The following is a 19,154-nucleotide window of genomic DNA, read 5'->3' on the forward strand; positions in this document are numbered from 1 at the left end:
GAGGATTTCATTCTTTTGGTACCCTATTGTTTCTAAATTATCTCAATAAAATTGGCCATCATTCAACACACTGAGAATTATCCTTAATAAATACTTCGGGCCATCAAACTCTAGCCAGAAATCTCGTGTGGACTGACTGTTAATAAATATTGATAGTGACAATGTAGACAGATATAGATAGTGAATTATAAATATAGAGAAAGCAGATTACCTGATTCGAGGTCCCTCTTATATTCCTGGAGAGTGAATTCAGCAGGAGCCTGAAGTATAATGTAAATGCATCATTTTTTTTAATGCAGTGTGTGCTTTGTAGCTAGAGTCCGCGTTAGTCCTTTTTCACTTTCTAAATCAACTCACTTTTATAGCAATCATTGAAAGCAAAACAAAAGACATACAAAAACAGCGGCGACCACCCGAAGCATACACACATTTCGGCTGCCAGGTCGCCGGCGCGGAGCCTCGACACGGTGCCGAAGCAGCAGACCGACGACGTGCAAAGGACACCTTTTACTTTTCTTTATATGCCGGCCCAATCCACCTGTGCCCGCCCACTAGAGTTGCTTTCTCGTATTGCTAATATGGCGCTAAAGTCGCAGCAAACAGAAGACCTAACTCTGGCAGAACGGTTCCTAACAGCACTCCAAAAGAAACGCTGCTCACGGTTCCCGATGGCTTACTGAACCAGCGGCTCTCCAAAGGAGTGGCCGCTCGGCTCAAAAGACAGTCAAAGGTGAGGAGATATTTGCGAGGAAGGACGGGAAGCATGGCCTCAGAGATCACCCCCGCAAGTGTGGGGATGATCTCAGAGGCAATGTGGCACAGTAGACGCTTTCTTGCAACGCTAATAGATGGCACCAAATTCAGGATAGGGAGCCTACATGTTGCGCCGCGGCGCCTGGCTTAGGGTGGTGACATTTCATGCCGGGGTTGCCTATTTTGGCTAAAAACGGCGGTCAGGCTTGGTGGGCCGCCATGTTGGTCTCCAGTTAGTGCGGAAGCACTTAAGCAGGTATGACAGCGATACCACTTCTATAAAGGATAATCATGCACAATAAAGAAAAAATACAGAACTGCGTTGCGCCGCGAAGGAGTCCTTTGTTCCCCTTACTTTTTCTTTCGTGTCAGTGGCGTGACTTCCCCCACATAGTGCAAGTCTTAGTGCACCAATCTCAGTATTTGGTTTTTAGAGAGCTTCGCAGGACGAAGGCTATCGATCGAACGGAGCTTCAAAGCAGTGGAGAGAATGCTAAAGGTTTTGGAGGATATGCAGGAGGTGCGCCTGCCAAAGACACACCCTAAATCTGCTTACCAGGCTATTAATGGAAGGCTGAAAAGAGTTGGCATACTGAATAGGGTTAATAAAATCTGTCGTGCTCCAAGCAGTTAAGGCAAAGACAACAGACCTCTCCCAGGCCTCACAGAGCAGAAACGGCTTGGTGCCTGAAAATCCAAGAATGATAAGCGGACAGCACACAGGGGTGCAACAACTGCACCAATTGCATATTTTAATACGGCTGCATATTTCTGCGCCAAGCTGTGCATTAAGCGTGAAATCTGTTAAATTTTCGCCACGCTGTGCCAAAATGCCCCGACTATATGCAAAAGTTTGCCATACTCAGGGACAACTTTCTGCGGCCGTGATATAACCAGTCACGATGCTTCAGACACTGTAGCATGCGTCACTGGCCTTTTAGTTTTATTTTGAGATGGCGTCAGGGCATTGTAATGCTTACTCATATTTTTCTCTGCGTCCATGTGCTTTCTCCGCTTTCCAGTTCACTGTCTGTGCGCTGAAGGAACCCCATAACGCAAATGGGCTGTTTGTGACAAGGGACCACTGCTATTGCTTCCGTAGTGGGCCGTGGTGGTACCTGTGATTTTGCAGCAATACTTAAACACTAGTTTAAGTGCTGCATGCTTTTATTGGATGTATCTCTAGTTTTTTATGCGGCTCATGGAAGTTTTCGATATCCTGTTGGGCAATTCATGTACAGCAAGGTTATTTTTATGCTGTCTTGTCGATAGACTCACTTTCCCATCGTCAGATAGTGTAGGAGGTGCGTCAGTTATGGCTTCTGTGTTTGTGCTAACACAACTGGAGGTGGAACATGTGAAATTTATTTCGAACATCAGAAGGTCGAGAAACGCACAGCAGCCTAGCTAGTGACTTCCATAACGCCGCAGTGGAGCCCAAGACTGCCAAAATTATCATTTATGCATGCTGCAACATTGAAATACTATAAAGCCTGCTTTGTGCATGAAATACATAACCTAATAATCGTCCACCGCTCCTTAATCAAAATATTGTGTCAAAACCACCCAGTCATCGCCAGTCCACAAGAACCATAATTCACGACCTGAAGATGTGCTCGCTCGTCAGTTTTCTTTGCTTAAAACTTGCTTTTGGCATTTGCCATTTCACCTTTTGGTTGGAGTTTCTTTTTGTCTTTGTTTCTGTATTTGCTTTTTAATCAACATTTTGTCTTTGCACTGCGCTCGCTTTTGGGCACAGGCTGATCGCAGTCACTGCTTCAAATTAAGCTCTTTTGGAGCTGCCCTCGCACAACACAAGCTGTAGATTTTGCAGAGAGTAAAACATTGTTTTTTGAGTCTTGCAAGCGACATAAGATCCCATGATTATGGTTTCCAAACCGTGCCAAATGAAAAAAAAAAAAAAAAAAAAAAGCATATTCTCTAGCTTTTTTTATTCAGCCTCTTCAATTTTATGGCTGACATTTTTTTTTTTTTTTTTTTTTTTTTATGATAGCATGCCTAGCAGTACAAAAAGCTTATTTACAAAATAACTACACACAGCATCGGTGATAGGTGGCCCTTGCTAGATTTCCTTTGGATCACATTCATACAGTCCGATATTCACACCTCTTCATTCTTTTGTGCCGAAAGTAAGGTTTCTTCCCTTAAGAATCGAGTAAAACAGCACTAGCGGAGACGAAACACGTGAACGACAGACACATGCGCTTCCTGTTTAGCGGCTCCAAAATTTGAATTAATTTTTTTTTCTTGTGAGCTGCTCTAAATATGAATTTTACTGCTCTAAAACAATTTTGCTGCTCCAAAAATCGCTACAAATCTTATTTGAGCTCTTGCAACCCTGAGTACATCCCTTTAATGAACCACAGTGTGAGTAATCAGTAGTCTTTCTTGAATGGTTAGTAATTGTGCTGGCTCACTATTTCCTTATCTTAGCATCATTTCACATTACAGCAATGTGGTGGGTTCAACTTCCACTCCCAATTTTTTCAAATGTGTACAAGCTATGACCCAGCCTGGTGCTTGGCTTACCAGGCTGGCTTAGGAAAGGAGGAAAAAGGAACTGCATATGGGCGTCTGCTGCACGAAGCGGACTTATATATATATTTTATAGACAAACAATGGTATGAAAACTAGAAGAACAGTGGGCAATTAGATTATGTACTGACCAAAAATATTTTGTCATTTTTGTTTTCTTGGGGTATTGTACTAAACTAAAATCTAACATATTGGGCAAGCCAAAGACACAGGAACACAAGAAAAAGAAATATAAGGAACAATATCTGCTGCGCATTCGGGAGGTACCAGGTTCGTTTCCAGGTGCCGCCAGGTACCCAACAGCTTTCCAATTGGTAAAGAATTTCCCCTGACCTGATGCTTGGCTCTTTTGGGGTGAAATGCTTTGGAAATGGATCTCAGACCAAACAGTGTTGTCCCATGTACTTCTTTGTATTGAGTTCCCATGTCCATGTCCAGCAAGTTAGGTTTGCACCAACTGGTCTACACTATGTAAAAACATATATATCGGGAAGCAGTACAGATATGTCGCAATAATACTAGCTGTGCCCCCCTAACAGAGTAGGCACCTGAATCCACCCCTGCAATGACCTGTCCATTGCCCGGACAGACTGTTTCCATATTAATGGGACATAAATACATGCTTTAGTGAAGGCCTCCAGAAATTTCAACAAACTTGTCTTTAAATGTGTGCCAACACACAGTTCACGGCATTGCTTTTCGCCTCCATTGTAAAGGGACTGCCGCAACCAGGATTTCATCCTGTGTCCTTGGGTTTAACAACTGAACACCCTAATCCTGAGCCACCGCAGTGGCTATTACCTATGTGGAGACGGAATCAAGATGATGAACAAAAGCTGTAAATTGCCTCCAAGGAATTCCTGTTTCAGCACACGCACCAGACAGGGAAGGGCCTGGAAATCAGAAAAATGCAATAAATGCCGGCTCCTGGGAAAGGTAAGACATGAGTGATCCCGCTGCAACACAGAAGGAAAGTATAATGCTAGTAGCTGTCACATGGCACTCATATGGAAACATTTAATGTTCTATCAGTAAAAGCAGTGCATTTGCTGCTTGCAAGATAACATATAGGAAAGCGTGAATATGATTTGGCAGTGTAAACCGAAGAAGCACGGAGATGAAGAAATGATAAAGCAAACTTGGCATTTCCATGCGCGTTCCTTTCGTCCTTCGTCTGTTCGCACAGCCAAACCACACTGCAGTGGTGTGCCAGCTAGCCCATCAAAACATGCTACTGGAAAGCTCTTTGAGCAATTATACAATTCTATTTCCTACCATGACAGGCCTACGTGGGCACTAGTATCTCCATATGGAACAGACTGGCTCAGCCTAGTCCCACCTTGAGCACCTGAATGGCCTCTCACTGTATTTGACAGCTACTGGAAAATATGCACCAGCATTTATTTTGTTAATGCGCTACAGCTGAAAGAAACGATTTCACCCGCTCTAGTCAGGAATACAAAAAGGATCTACATAATGGCCACAGAAATAGCACTGTCACTGAGTAGATTTGCTGGTGAACATTGAAAAACTTATTTACCGTGCCCATGAACAGCAATTACCTTGTATGGTACACAAGACAATATACAGTCATAACTAGAAACAGAATTTGAATTCACCTAGAGTTGATGCAATAATGTCAACAGTAACATCATCACGGTTAGCTAAAATGCTATACAATTGTAGTCCTATCTAGTGGTTAGAACAATCCGGCAGATATGTACTGGCACCCCTTCCCCCTTTTCTACTGCTTTGGCTGTGACGGTGCTGACCGAAATGCACGCCCAGTGCCAGCTTCATAAATAATTTCACTTCGATTTCATATAGTAGCGCTCTTGTGGAGCAACCTGTTTTTGCAAGCACACATTTTGTACCAACCTTTCATGAGGCACAAGGCATTCATGGTGCAGGAGAGCCCATGAGCAGAAGCTGCGACGTAGCCAAGATCCTAAAATCGCTGTGCAGCAAGATTGTTTCGGCACACACTGAAACAAAAAATAGAAATGGTTGCTCTTGCTAAGACAGGGCTATTTGGGAGCGAAACGGAGCCGCCGGCGACCGATCGAAGCACGGGTATTGAAGAGACTGCTTCCTGGCGCACGGAAAAGAGCTGCGTAGATCCTCTACGCTACACTTGAAGCCACCGACTCACAGCAAGATGCCGCAAAAAGAATTGAGATGTCTTAGCAATAGCGCTTCGATGCAGTAAAACTTTCCAGAGAAGCTGTAACGTGAGGAGAGCGGCGCCATGAGCTCTCCCTAAGTTAGCGAGGAAAGTACGGGATGCCGCCGTAAGTGTTTCGCACTGCATTTTCGTAGTACTTACGAAAGTCTGGAGAAACCTGCAAGGATGGGTGCCGCCCAGTCTATTTTGCAGAATACATTCCAGTCCGGTCAATCTGAAACACGACCGGCTTTCTGAAACAACGCGGGCTTACGCGGCACGAACACGCCTCCCGCTTGCTTGTACCACTGCGCGCCAAAATTGAAAAGGGAAAAAAAAAAAAAAAAGCACCGGCGGCGATAAAAAAAAAAAAAAAGCGTCTGGGTCCGAGAGTACATGCAAGCAAAAAACAAAAATAGGCAACTCTTTACGTCACATCCGCCAAATACAAACTCCTTTCCTCTCGCGCCTGCGCTGCCTGCGCAAACGTTGGCCTGCGCCAAGGTCTATCGCGCAACTGATCGCGCACGCAAGAAAACGCGTGCAGCTGCCTACTGTCAGCGGCATCAACTCGATGATGATGATATAGTATAGACCATTGTATTTAGGAGGTCGCCATTTTGAAAAAGTGGCGCCGTCTATGTCCTGTCTTTGTCCCTAGCGCCATGCTGGTATGCGCGCACACATTTGTTGTATACCCACAGTGCAGGACGGCGGTGCCGCATATAGACGTTTCTGTTCTGGTTTTGTGTGTCTTTACGATAGAAAAGCTCCTGGATTACGGCAAAGCATTTTCTAGCAGTACTGCCGCCGTTTCGTGGAGCGATGGCCGGAACTTCGGCAGATGACGGGGCCGGAGGCAGTGGCACTCTTACCGGCGTTCCGATGATTGACATAGGTAAGCGGATTTTGTTGAGTTTGTGAACTAATGCACTACAATTGTCGCACTGCTATCTACGACGGCTGTCGAGGAAGCGACACAGACAGCGCCAAGCTTCTTTAATGCTATTTAATTGCGTTCGATAGACTACGATTGCCAGCCAGGATAACACAGCTATTTCATGAATGTTTACGTTATCGGGACTTCACTTTGCTTGAGTACACTTCGTGTGTATATGCGATTTTTATTGTTTGATCAGTCCCGATACTGAACTCGTTTCGTGAAAGCTGACCGGTATACAATTCACGATTTCGAACACGTGCTACAGTGCACTTCTCGGCGAGATACGTGTCGTGCCAAAATAAAGCGCTCGATCCTCTGTGCGCTCTGTGTTTCAGCGGGTTATCAATGAGATAAATACTCATTAACGAGCAGATCCAGTGATCGGTACGAGATTGTTTACTCAGCTAGAGCGTGTAGACACCGAGCGAAAGCAACGTCTACATCTGTTGGCGTCGCGTATGTCACCGTCGCTAGTTTGGGGATTTGGCCACTGAGCGATCAATGACCGTTCTCTCTGCCTCGTTTTTTTTTCTCGTGCGTGGCGTCCTCTTTTCACTTGATGAAAGAGGAGTGTTTCGGCCGTAAATAACTCACGCTGAACAAGTGAAGTTAGATCACAGGTTGCGCGGCTACTAGCTACGCGGCAGTAGAAATTCGCCGCGCCTCCCTTTCTTCTATTGTGTTTTGGCGAGCACTTAGAGCACTTGCAGTCCTCTCCAAGTTACGCTTTTTCACACGAGTTTTCTAGGCTATGGTATCTTGACTGGGGCAGTTAGCGCACTCTTGCTTTGCCAAGGCCCATTGTTTGCGGTAATAACCTTGCTGTTACATTGCTTCCTCGGCATGCATAGTTAGGTGATATAGCATGCAACAAGAATTTTGAACTGTTTTTTTTCTATTTCTCTTCGCTACTTCCTTCCATTGCTTTGATTATGTGTCCTTGATATTTGTCTGCAGGTGACAAGCTGTACAGCCATCCAACTGATGTCACTGACTGGAGTGACGACATAAAGAAGTGTCCACGCGCGCAGATGCCACACATTATTTTTTACCTCCTTGAGAAGAAAGCGTGTGACCACAAGGAGGTGCAATCATTCAGGAGTATGCAGTCGTACGACTGCATACTCCTGCATTTGCAGAGTGGTTGGGTTGGGACGGTGCTCATGCATACAGTAGATGAGCGATTGACATTGCTGAAATGCCAAGTGCAGGCCTCGCAGTCAGTCAAAGTTCTTCACGAAGCATGGGTGTGTTGCGCAAGGAGTGGTGACGTTATAGACCATCCGTTCATAGCCCAGCTTAAGCATAGGTATGGAGTTCATGGCAGTACGTTGTCCACCAACAAAGTGTTCCGAGCACACACGAGAGGCAGTCGATGGCACAAAATTCTTTCTGTTGACGCTAGCCAGCCAACGCCGTTGCTCGTCTTCATCGGACGGAAAACGATGCAGTTGAAACAGATCGCACCCGCACTGATGCCGCAGCTGTTGATGCTGTGCACATGGCTCTGCGCCTAGTTTTTTTCGCTTACGATAGTTGTTGGAGCAGCCAACAACAGCGCAGTGGTATCCTGATGACCTCGGCTCACGATTCATGGTCACAGTTCGCGTGAAAACCAAGCAAAAGCTGTTTTATAGCGCAAAAAACAGCACGAAAGGCAAGTTCTCAATGCAAATGCTATGGCCACCTTGCCGCCCGCGCATACCAGCGAGAAAGGGGAGAGGAGGAGCGGCTCCGCGCGCCCTGCTTCGAGGCTATTTTCCTCCTCGCGGCGAAAACGGTCTATATTCTAGGCGATCTAGGCACTAATGATGAGATGATGGATGGATGATAGTGGCTGTGCCCTTTGTATCGGACGGCAGCTTGCGCCGCCTAGCCAAAAAATTAAAAAATATATTTATCTTTTCCCCATTTTTAGCTTCTAATTCGCCCGTATCTGACCCCCCCCCCTCCCTTTATTTTTTCCTTCTCTTTATTCTCTTGACTTTTTCCACCAATCCTCTAACCTCTCTTTTGTTATCAAAACGTGTTCCTCATCCATTCGTCCATCTTCCCCAGCAAATCCCAGCGCTCTCCCAGATCTGCCGCTTTTTCCGCGGGAAGGGCAGGACGAAGTTTTTGGCACCTTAGAACAACATGTTCCGTTGTTTCCTCCTCAGTTCCGCACGCCGCGCATAATATATCTACTTCCTGAAATTTTTTCCTGTACGTTTTTGTTCTGAGGGCCCCTGTCCTAGCCTCAAACAGCAATGAGCTCCTTCATGAGTTGTCAAATAAACTTTCCTTCTTTATATTCTGTTTTCGAGTTCTATACATACCCAATGCTGATTTTCCTTGCATTCTTTCCTCCCACATTTTCCTTTCTGCCTCCTTTACCTGCTTTTCAATGCTGCTGTTTTGCTGCGGTGTATCTCCAAACTCTAGGTACTTAAATCTGAGCTTTCGGGTTCTGTTAGTCCATGTCGTATTCAGGCTTTTCATGAAGAGGTGCTTGTACATTTTTCATGCCCACCTTGATTCCTCCATTTCGGTTAGTCTCTGATCATATTTTAGTTTGCTAATTGCCTCTCTAACCTCAAATTACCTACAAAAAGACTGCCCCTGGCAACTTTGCCCAGGAACATGAGTGGGCAAGGGCAGAAAAAAACAAAATTTACATATTCATTGAAGAAATCAGAGCCACATTGTCACATCTCTGTGGAGACGAAAAGCGGTAGTGTCTGTTCATTGTGCATGTATATGTTATTCGATATGTAAAGATTCCTAAAGCTTCTTATCCTACAGCATTTCTTGTAGCGTAGAGATTTTTTTTTGGGGGGGGGGGGGGCAAGCAGACAGTCAGAATTTTTATGAACAGATGGCTGCCTGCCGAGCAGTCAGTTGAAGGTCCTTGTCCAGGGGCTGTTATGAGGCTTCAAATGTCCAGCCATTAGCGGTGACACAAAGGTTAGAAGCTACCCTCTTGCTCACTGATTTCTGAGAAATCCTAAGCTGATGGTGTTGAGTACTTCAGTAGGCAAGTGCTTATGCAAACGGGCTGTGTCATGCATGACAGGTTACAGCACTTCATAACACCTCCATTGTAGTACAGTTCGCTATCGAGTTTTGAGCCTTTCCTTTTTAACTTTTTTCACTTGTGTCATTGAATGCAGCCCGGCATGTTCGTACTAAATTACTTGGACAAAACACCGAGTGGCACTGATTAAACTCTGTTTACAAATGAGCGTTCTCTCATTCTCTGTCAACATATGTACTAGTAGTGGTTTATTCATAAACCACTGGAATGATTTTAGTGCTGGAATTCCATCTCCAAAAGAAGCCATACACAGCTTTACCCAGCCTGGCCTGGTTCCGCCACTGCAAGCTGCAAGCCCAGCCCTGCATGTCAAGCCCGAGCCAGGTCCAGACCCATAAAAATGGCAATTTCAAGCCCGGCCCAGGTTTTCGGGCTGCCCGAATTCATACTCTGCTCCATACACTGTTGAAATTATTTGCCAAGAATAAGTTCTCAGCATGCAGTACTTTGGTAATCTTTGTTAAGGAAGAAATTACATGCCATAATTTTTTTGCCCTGGAAACTTGCTTACACAACTACCTCAAAAACATCACCCAGACGTGTCCCTTGCCTGCAGTCGCTTGCTGTACAAACAGCATTGCAATTTATTTGCTGACACTATGGCGCATGTAGTGCGAAACAAAAGGAGGTAGTTATTTGCTAAAAGATGATTGTGAAAGTATGAAAAATTTCAGTCACTGCTATTTTCATGGGAAAATGTCGCATGGCCTTGTATAGCCAATTAGGGCCAATTGATGAAAAATTTTTGCTCAAGATTTCTGCCAGCAGAGTAGGCACTGCTGTCATTTCTAATAGCTATTTCGTTGTTCATTCATTTGCAGCGGCACCAACATGTTCTGTTGTCTGTGTTTTGTGCACCCATATTCTGTTCGTTGCTTTAAAACATTTCTGGGTAAGTGCAGTCGAGACCGCGAGCATAGTGTTGGGCGAATTCACCAGGCGGCATGACAAAAGGAAGCAGTGTGGTGTAGAGGACTCCACTTGGGCCAAAGACAGAGACTGCAACCATGCCAGACAGGTTGCCAAGACATCGAACGAGAAGCCAGACTAGCCTATTGCCGAGAAGCTTACCAAATGCAGAATCAAGCCAAGACTGAAGCGGCAGCTACAAATGCAGCACTGGCCGATGGCTAATGCTCTTGACTTGGTTCAAAGAGAACTGAACCTTCTACAATTTTTTAATATTTCATAACAAAGGCTTCAAGGATTTGCCTCAAGTGATTCCAGGTAGCCCTGCATGCACAAACCTTTGTCACGGATACACCTGCAAGAGACAAATAGTGGCGCGTAATTGCTCCAAGCGATGTTCTCTTTGTTTTCCTTTTTAACTTGATACCATGAAAAGCACCCTGTGTGGCAGCACCTGCTTACTTGGTCATGTCTGTAGACTTGTGATGTCACACAACCTGACTGACAGTCATTGCAGTGCTACGCCACCTTCCGGCCACTTGCCAGATCATCATCATCATCAGCCTGATTATACCCACTGCAGGACGAAGGCCTCTCCCATATTTCTCCACTTAACCCGGTTCTGTGCTAGCTGCATCCACTTCAACCCTGCGACCTTCTTAATCTCATCCGCCCACCTAACTTTCTGCCGCCCCCTGCTACGCTTTCCTTCCCTTGGAATCCAGTTTGTTACCCTCAGCGACCATCGGTTATCCTCTCTTCGCACTACATGTCCCGCCCATGTCCATTTCTTCTTCTTAATTTCCACTAGAATGTCGGTAACTTGAGTTATTTTTCTGACCCAGTCTGCACGCTATCTCTTAATGCTACCCCTACCATTTTTCGTTCCTTAGCCCTCTGGGTTGTCCTCAACTTAAGTAGAACTCTCTTGGTTAGCCTCCACGTTTCAGCACCGTAGGTGAGTACAGGCAAGATGCAACTGTTGCATACTTTCCTCTTGAGCGATACCGGTAAGCTGCTAGTCATAATCTGCGAGTGCTTGCCAAATGCGCTCCATCCCAATCTTATTCCTCTTGTTATTTCCTTTTCATGGTCCGGATCTGCGGTTACTACCTGTCCTAAGTAGACATATTCGCCTACTACTTCCAGTATTTCGCTACCTAATGTAAACTCCTGTTCCTTCCCGAGGCTGTTGAACATTACCTTATTCTTCTGCATATTGATTTTCAAGCCTACCTTTCTACTTTTCCTGTCTAGGTCATCAATGATTATTTGCAGTTCATCCCCCGAGTTGCTTAGCAAGGCAATGTCATCAGCAAATCGCAGATTACTGAGGTATTCTCCATCTACCTTTATCCCTAACTGCTCCCATTCCAAGTCTCTGAATACTTCCTCTAAACAAGCTGTGAATAGTACTGGGAAGATTGTGTCTCCTTGCCTAACACCTTTCTTTATGGGAATTTTGTTACTTTCTTTATGCAGAACTATGGTTGCTGTGCAGCCACTATATATATCTTCCAGCACTTTCACGTACGGCTCGTCTACTCCCTGATTTCGCAATGCCTGCATCACCGCTGAGGTTTCAACTGAGTCAAATGCTTTTTCGTAATAAATGAATGCTATGTATAAGGGCTGGTTATATTCCGAGCATTTTTCTATCACCTGAATGATGGTATGGATATGATCGATAGTAGAGTACCGTTTCCGAAACCCGGCTTGATCCTTTGCTTGATTGCAGTCTAAGGTTGTCCTGATTCTATTAGCGATTACCTTAGTAAATACCTTATACGTAACAGACAGTAAGCTGATTGGTCTGTAATTTTTAAGGCCCTTAGAGTCCCCTTTCTTGTGAATGAGGATAATGTTTGCATTCTTCCATGGTTCCGGTACCGTCGATGACACCAGGCACTGCGTATACAGGGTGGCCAGTTTTTCTAGCACGATATGCCCCCCGTCCTTCTGCAAACCTGTAGTTATCTGATCCTCTCCAGCTGATTTTCCCCTTTTCATAGTTTCTAGTGCTTTCTTGACCTCATTCTTCGTCACTGGTGGAACGTCGGACTGTTTTTCCCTACCGCCAATCTCATACTTGCCAGATACATGCCCATAATTTTTCATGGATGCCAGATTTTCTGGAGTATGGGACCCATCACAATATTTTTTGTTACCAGGATCTAATAGTGCAGTGTATCGTCACTTTTTTGTCGCTTGTCCGGCAGCAAGACACATTTATTGCCGAGATATTTCGATCTGAAGTTGAAGAGTTCTTTTTTCCTTCCAAGGGATTCAGAAAATGACGCAAACGATAGTGTAAAACATAGACTCCGTGACTCTTGATGCATAGCGAGCAGTGCAATTTAGCTACAGTTCGCCAAAGCCGTCTATTTATTTGCACCAGGCATAGATCCTGAGCTTGACTTCAAAGTTCTTGCAGTGAATCTTGACCTTGGCACCCACAGAGCATGCGGTGCTTTTTAGAGTTGAGGTGACTTGACTAACAGGATAGAATGTACGAGCGCCGACGTGGCGGCAAAGTCTGTAGCAAGCGAAGCTATGGATGCGGCCACTAACATTGCCGAGCTACCATCACGAGTGACGAGTAAAGATTGCTACATATGGTCTTTTTTGAATAGCAGCGAGAGGTGAACAATGCATTGTGGCAGAAAGTTAAAAGAGAAAAGGGGTACACAGGGCCTGTTTTGCTCAATTTATTTCGTTTCCTTCACTATTGTATTTCTTAATATGAACCAACTGAGCTCCCTTTCATTCAATGCTTCCTTGGGTGTCTACACCTTATATGGTGTACTCTAGCGTCGCTGCCCTGCAAACTGATGTGCCAGTAAGGTCTGTGCATGCACGCTGGGACAGCAGAAAATAGAGAAATAGAAATATTATGAGATAGTTTGGCAAACTCCTGTGCATATCATAGATATGAGACATCGTTGACACTATTAACAGCCAGCAAAAGCATCCAGCACACTTGGGATGCAATTGTTTAGCGGTGAGTGAAAAATGTGTAAAAAATGCAGTTGCACTACACAAATAATGTAATGCGAGAAGTCTCGGCTGTTCGTGTGGCGCTATGGCTAAGACATTCAGTTAAAACTCCAAAGGACTTAAGATTAAATCCCGTGCGAGCCTGTCTTTTTTTTTTTTTCTTTTCCCCGCTTTTTTTTTTTTTTTTCTTAAGCACCCATGCCATTTTAAATCTTACTTTTTCCAGCCTTTCTTTTCTTTCCCGGCTCCACTCGGGTCTGTGCAGGTTTATTCTGCACAGTAAGTTATAACTTAATCCTGTGTGCATTTCATACCAGATTTTTCAATAGAGAAGCGCTTACTGAGGCATGAACTTCATCAGAAGAAAACTCTGCTGCTCCGCACTTGTAAGCCAAAGCATGTATATCAAAAATGAAACCATGTGGGCATGCCAAATGCATAGCTGTGACTTCAAAGAACTAAAACATACCAAAACGAAACTGACTGCCTGTGGAACTGCCAAGTGCAAATTTTTTTTGGCTTCCAATATTCAACCTGTCTTTTTGCCATTTTTGAAACAAAAGTTAACAATTCAGACATGTAACCATAATACATGTTAATCAGCCTCCGGGATCCCTTGCATGTCATTGTGCATGCATTTGCGATTTCTGTATTTCTGCAATGCCTGCATTTCTGTTCTCTTTTTTTTACCTTATAAGAGTTTTGTTTTCAGTGAAAGTGGTGTTTTTGTGATTAGGAGCCAGTATACCATCGCTGCAAGCCTACTTTTTCTTTCAGTGTTCCTTTAGCACTACTTGCAGGTCTACTGCAGGTCTTTCGTATTGCACTCTGAACAATATTTTACCCATACTTTTCATTAAGGCTTTCGAAGCATGATGGGTTGCAGCGAATGGATTTGATTGCACCTGAAAACTTCAAACACAAATTGAAAGCCTGTAATTTTTCTTTCTTTTTTTTTTTTTGCTCACTGTGTGCTCTTTGCGATGGATGAATTTGACCACTTGCTTCACAAGGGAAGGCTCGAAGACGTTGAAGCTACTTTGAATGCCCGTCACTAGGTACAGTTATAGCAGTCTCGTAGCTTACTAGGTGCATGAGGTCATGAGGTATTTGAGGTTATTACTTATCGCCATAGACACCAGTAGGCTCAGCATATATATCTAGGCATGCGGCTTCTTGTTGGTTGACCCCTTATTATTTATACTGCGCAGTTTGTTGAAAAACAGAAGCGTACAAGTTGACGCAGGAAATGAAACGCCATGCAGTACTGGCATTGGCCGTGCGCCACAGCAGCTTGGAAATTGCCAACTTTCTGAATGTAGCGAAGCCTTTCGTTAACAAAGTGCGGACAGAACTGATGTGCTGTGACGGTGACGTGGCATCTGTGGCGAAAAGGAAAAAGCACAGTCAGCGGTCAGACGTCATCAGAACACCTGATTTTCTTCAGGGGCTGCAAGTCATCGTGAGTGGCAACCCAGAGAAGTCAATGCGGGCCATTGCAAAGGAGCTCGATGTCGCAGAGTCAGCTGTCAGGCTTGCTGTGCACAAGGACGTGAGGTACCATTTCTGTGTCATGAGGAGGGCACAATTCTTTTCTGGTAAAGCTCGGAAGAATCATCTGCTCTGGTTCAAGCGCTTGCTAGGCAAGGTGAAGAGCCTGGAATGCTCTTTTTTTTTTTTTTTCAGATGAAATGAACTTCGATAAAGACCAAAAAGCTAATTGCCATAATGAAAGATGGCCTTACGGAAGCGCTAATGAGGTGCCGACAGCGATGTACACAAAATTTGTCTGTGATGGTGTTAGCAGCTGTCAGCAAAAAGAGTGATGTCATGCCGCCACACTGTTTTGCAGAAGGACTCCGCGTTAATGCTGCCGAGTATGCGGAGGTGCTTGCCACCGTTGTGAAGCCCTGGACTGATACTGTTTCGAAAGGAAGACCTTGTGTCTTTCAGCAACATTCGGCTCTCGCCCACACCGCCTGCGTCACCCAGGAGTGGCTGGCCAACAACCTCCAATAACCGCATCACTCCCAACTTGTGGCCTCCTAGTTGTCCAGATTTGAAATCACTGGCGTTGTTGAGAGAGAAGCCGACAAAAGGCCGCATAATACATAAAACTCTCTGAAGGTCGCCATTGCTAACTCAATGGGCAGTATCTCTAAGAACCACCTGATCCGTGCATGCAGCCATTTCTGAAGCCAATTGAATTGGTTATTGCTGCAAGTGGCGCATTTATAAACAGTAAGAGAAATATCTCCTAAAGTTTGGTGAAAATATATATATATTTGCTGGAGATATTCTCTGCCTGAAGCAAACATTGCATCCTCAAATACCTCGCGCACCCGGTATATTGCAGGATATGTGGCTCGAAAGTTCAGGCATAAATCAAAATGCAGTACTTATTCTGCGTATCTAATTTTGAGCAAATTATGCGCACAAAAAAAAAAAATGAAAACGAATTCATCTCAAATTTTGACCACCAAGGTCTTCTTTATACGTCTGCGGAGCTTGCAAAGCTCGTAAACACGCTGGAAAATTAATTTTTTTTTATTATTCATTTCATTTTAATAATTGAGATCAACACAAGCAGCATTCATAATTTTGCGATGTTTTTGAAAAGCCCAGAAGTTCCCGAGCCTAGATATTCTGCTCATGACAGAAAAATTACTCTTCACATAGAGAAGTTTTACGTCCAGATCAGGTTCTGTTTTTATGTGAAGTCACTAAACTAAGAACAGAGCTCTAAGCCAGAGCAGATAATGCACCTGAAGGTGAGGAGGTGGAAAAAATTATGTTCTAGGGCTCTATTTAATGACTGTGCCCATGTCTTGTGTATTTTCAAATTTAGCAGCTTAATTCATTCACGTGCTCGTAGTTCAGTGACATTTTCATATAATTCTGTAGTGTTTCTTATGTTGGTACCATATGCTGCAACTATTTATATTCACTTAGAGGGATCATGACAGCTAAAATTTGAGCATATACCGATTATTGCATTTCACTCCATTCACGTTAATTATAAATCCTTGAAATTTGAGATTTCTGTGCAGTAGATAGTTTAATATGAATCTTTTTTATTAATAGCGAATGCAGCTCTATGGTTTGGCAACCTTGAGCGCTGACGTCACACGATATCATCCCCATGTTTTCTGCTATTCGTGGTGACGGCGGCACTCTTGCATGCATGCCGTGGATTGTGGTCACTGAGAGCCTTTTTCTTTCTTCACCAAAAATATTTCATTCGCATATTTTTTTTTTCTTTGGCAAGCCTTCACTATAGTGTGCAACCTTAGTGATCCTTGGACTTGTTTTGGGCTTCGTCTAGAGATTGTCAAGAAGGCCAAAATAGATGTGCTCATGATGTATAATTTAGGCATACAATCTGAAGCACATTATTCTTACGTTTTAAGAGTTAGCTTGTTTAGCAACAAGTGCTCCCATATATAAAAAGGCACATGTCCAACGTTTCCTTCCTGGTCTTAAATCGGTAACCAATCAGCAACACAGATGATACGAATCGAAGTTCGGTTTACATCCGGCTTCTGTGTTGGTGAACAGTCAAGGTCGACAAGTCTCGTTCTGAACAAGGCCAATTTGGGAAAGCGACCCCCGGGTTGCCTTTGTAAGTGTGAACATCGGTCAAGCTGAGCGGTTCCCTAATCGCACACTCTTTGTAATCCTCAATCGTGAATGGGCCTTTAAACTGCACGCTGGTCACATGTTGTTTACAGTCAGTCCGCAGTAAAACATCTTCAGAACACAGCGGGCCTGTTTGTAAGCAGCACAATTTCTGCTGCCAAGAAGGGTAGAAAGGCCTTTACGACTTATTGGAGATTTACATTGACCACATGCTCTGAAGTTTCTTCAAAAAGCCGACATTTCTGCTATAAAACATTAACATTTCTGCTCCATAGCTGTTTCAGAACGTCTGTTCTGCTTTCTGCTCCATTTAGCTGCTCCAAAAAGCATATTTGCTTGCTCCAAGAGCTTTTCTAAAAACCTATTTTGGCCACCCCCACATGGTACTGCTTTTCACGAGCCCCTGTCCAAAAGTGCTGGAAGAAGACAATAACGATGCTATTTTGGGGCCTACGTCACGCAACTTCAGCACTCAGAGTTTGACTACCTTGAAGGAAAGTCATCCTTGCCGCTCAGAGTGTTCAAACGTGGACTAGCCTCCCTTTCGCTTTATAATGGCGTTCGCACCCAACAGGACCGCCTACTTACTTGTCCTTGTGGGCCTTCTCGATGAAATCCTATAGGCCCCTCATGATGAGCCCACAGCTGGGTGCCTAAACTTTATATTACTGTCAGTCGCATTCAGGTTAAATAATATGGGCCCATATTGGCCTCGTCTATCTGCTAATGTCACGCACTATGTCAGGAGTTGCTGCGACTGCTAACGCCACCGAACACTGCTAACAAGACTGCAGGATATACAACTTAACCAATCACTAACGAGGCCATTCCAACAGATCGGCATGGACTTACTAGGTCATTTCCCGACATTGACATCTAGCAACAAGTGGATAATAGTAGCAACTGACTACCTGACTCTCAACACTGAAGCAAAGGGCCAAAGGCTTCTCCAGACTAATTATCGTTGTAGAAAGCGAGAAGCACCGATGTAACTAGTTTCTCGCTTTGATGTCAGCACAGTAGCCCGCCGCGCTGTTGCTGCCGGCTAGGAGCGGAGAAGCAGGTCAACTCCATTCAACCTTGTGTATGGCAGGGCGCCCGAATATTCCGAGAGCAGTGTGGAATCTACACTGCAGAAGTGCGAAAGGCTGAGCACTGCTGGTGCACACGGTGCATCACATTTTGATCTTATCATTATCAACTAAATGCACCGTTATCATTGATAATGCCGTCATTGTCATGATCACTAATTGCAGCGTCATTGTCAGCACTACTATCGTCGCATGTGAGACCACCGCCAAGCTTACCTTGCAGCGCCGGCTGAGCACTCTGCCATAGATGGTCCAGCGAGGTATACAAGCACATCGTACCCAAGTGCTCCAACACAAAATGGATGCTTTTAACGCGAAGGTTGAATTCCACAAGCCGGCCTGTTGGAGATATTCCAGCTCGCGTGGAGGGAGCAGATCCATAACCAGATTTGGGAAGCAGAAATGAAGAGCGAAGCACGGGCAAAGTCATCCCTGGCGGTGTACTCCAGCGCAAAACACGCTAATGAGAACATCTATGACAACACACAAGACAGCAGCAGGTTACTCTGCTAGGCACGGAGTGGTTTTCACAAGGACGACCCAAGGCTTGGATACCAAGTGCCCCAAGTGCAACACGCCGATGAAACCATACAGCACGTTGTGATCGAGTGCCCGAAACTGCGGCTCTCCCCCCCTAACTGCGACATCAGCACTGATGGAGACTCTTTCGACACCACTTGGTCTGCGGTCAATGTCATCACCCAAAGAGCACACCCTAAGTAGGGCAGTAGAGGTGACAAAGCACTGCCTTGACTGGTGGCGTAAAAGAAAAGTTTGTTGAAGGACTCCTCCCTTCTTTTTCTACCTATTTTCTTTTTTCTGGACTTTCGACCAATGCACAGCAGTTGGTATAGTTTTTGTTCTTTTTCTACTCCTTTATCTATTGGCCTAATCCAGAACTCTGATCCCTCGCTACAAAGGGGAGTGGCTGCATCAGCATCATGCAGACAAGGAGAACTGTCATCCTCACGATAGACAAGGCCCCGTTGGGGTGGCGCAGTGGTTACGGCGCTCGACTACTGTTCC

This window comes from Amblyomma maculatum, unplaced genomic scaffold, assembly GCF_055883805.1.
Source record: "Amblyomma maculatum isolate TAMU_Amacu unplaced genomic scaffold, ASM5588380v1 scaffold_19, whole genome shotgun sequence".
In the NCBI taxonomy this organism is placed as follows: Eukaryota; Metazoa; Arthropoda; class Arachnida; order Ixodida; family Ixodidae; genus Amblyomma; species Amblyomma maculatum.